Source organism: Myotis davidii, unplaced genomic scaffold, assembly GCF_000327345.1.
Source record: "Myotis davidii unplaced genomic scaffold, ASM32734v1 scaffold61, whole genome shotgun sequence".
NCBI classification, from domain to species: domain Eukaryota; kingdom Metazoa; phylum Chordata; class Mammalia; order Chiroptera; family Vespertilionidae; genus Myotis; species Myotis davidii.
Genome location: NW_006291729.1, coordinates 2,025,124 through 2,027,520, shown reverse-complemented (window position 1 = coordinate 2,027,520; position 2,397 = coordinate 2,025,124).

Sequence of the window (2,397 nt, the reverse complement as noted above, 5' to 3'; positions counted from 1 at the left end):
CGGAAACCAGGAGAGACCCCGGGCCTGAGGCCGGACCCCGGGGCTAACGCTGCGGAGGGCGCTCTGGAATGGCCCTCACTCATCAGCAGGAGGCCGCAGGGAGCGCCGAGCAGGATGAGAGAAGGCCCGGGCGAGGCACGAAGGGCCCCGGAGGCGGAGCTGCAGGGCAAGAGGGGTCAGCAGCGGAGGCAGCGCCCTGCGGAGCTCACCTGTGCGCGTCTCAGGAGGGAATCGGCCTCTGGAGCATGCGAGCCCGGGCCTCTGTGCGGTGGGAAGGCGCTGGGCCCTGGGCTAAGGACGCGATTGGACCTTCCGCTGCCGTGGTCTGGGGAAACGGATACCCCCTCCCCCCGAGCCTTCCTGCTTGGAGCCTGGGGCCGGCTCTCCCTCCCTGGGCTCAGTTCCGAGCAGGGACTTGAACTAGGCCCTGCTTCTCAGTGCTCCCTGCAGGCCCCTCACTCGCTTCTGTGACCCCCAAGAGGCCGGAGCATCTTCGTTTCCGTGGCCTGTGCTCCGAAAAGAAAGCTGCTGCGCTGACGCATGTTCAGGCTCCGGTGCCTCCCACCCGACACCGTGACCAGCCCGGCCCCTCTGCACACCGAGCCCCTCTGCACACCGAGCCCCTCTGTACACCGAGCCCCTCTGTACACCGGGCCCCTCTGCACACCGAGCCCCTCTGCACACCGGGTCCCTCTGCACACCAGGTCCCTCTCCAGCACCAATTTGCTGAGAAGCGAAAGGGGCTGTCCCAACGCCCGCCTCGAGGAAGCGGCCTGCCCGAGGCACGAGATGGCTGTTAGACAAGAAGGAGCGTGTGTGTGTCCAACCAAGGCCCTCCCAGGGCTTCTGAGAGCATCGAGCTCGCAGGACACAAAGCATCTCCCTTCACAGCGAGAGGCTGTCTTTCCTGGGGACTGAAGCCAATGTCCTGGCCCTGAGACCTACGCGTGTGAGTTCTGTGGCCAGGGGAGGCGACCGTACCACCGGGGAGCAGGTCACCGCTCTCCAGCAGGGTGGGCCAGCCTCGGAACGCGCTGTCAAGGTCAAGAGAGAGTCTGCAGCCCCCCAGGCTGCCTCGTTCCCGGCCCCCCACCCAGCCCTCTGCCTCCGGGAACGGCGTGACCACAACCCCGGGAGGAACCCAGACGATCACGCAGCAGTGACTCTGTGAGATGGCACTCAGGCCAGAATGTGCCTCATCCTTAAATACAGTGTCATGTGAGAGTCCATTTGGTTACCCTTTTAATTCGCCTTCTAGGCTTTTCGACCCAACTTGGCAAATCAAAACCACTCGTTTTCAAATTCATTCAATTCCACCCCGGAGCAGCATGTAACCGCCGGTTTCCGTGTTCCACCCAGAGGGGACCTGATTTAATCCAGATTGTCCAAACATTACATTTTGGGCAAAAAATACGAGGAGTGAAAGCATATTTTCCTTGCAGGGATTAAAGATTAAAATATAGGCAACCGAAAAAAAAAATATATATATAGGCAACCGAAGGACCCAAAGGAATACCACGAACGGTAAGAGGCCACTCCCACGTCACGCTGGCCGGCGCGGGGACTCACGAGGAGATGTTGGTCTTGGCGTGCTCCTGCACCAGCTCGCCCTTGGGGTTGACGGTGAATATTCGGTTCAAAGACACTCCCACTTGCTTGTACGAATACACATCCTACGTTGGGGAAAAGGTCAGGAAGGAGGAGTGCGTTGTGAATACAGACACAGGACATCCCCGATTGGACGCGATACTGCGCCGTCTCATGAACCAGCACTACGCTCCCCGCCGTGTGGGAAGAGTGTCTGGGCGTGGACGTGACATCAGCGTTCCCCCCCTGGGCACCGTGTGGGTCTATGCAGCAAGGGGGTCAGAGGGTGGACCACCTGGCGGGCCCCCTGCACCCTGACATTCCTGAAGGTCGCTCTCTGGCCTGTCTTCTCCACACAGAGAACTTTCTTATGTCAAGTTACTCCCCGACTCGGTTCTCTAACACTGAGCTTTCCAGCAAACGGGGCAGCGACAGCCAATCCCACGGGGTGTCTCTCACGTGTGGAACAGCACGGCGGGCCCTGGTCCTCAGAGGACACGCTCCCAGGCCCCCAGCGGGTGCCTGAAACCTCAGAGGGCACCCAGCCTCCGAGGCCACACTGTCCCTGTGCACGCGTACCTCTGGTTACGTGTACTTGACATTGAGGCACAGGAACAGTAATAACCCAGGATAATGGAGCAAGTGCAGCAGTGCATGGCAACAGGGAAAGTGGCGTGAACGGGCATTACTCGGTAAAACGGGTGACCTGGCCCCCAGCACTGCAACACCGCACGTCGGTCTGATCACCGGAACCGCTCAGTGACTGGCCTAATCGGCGAGGCGCATCCACAGTGTGAATACACCGAGGGG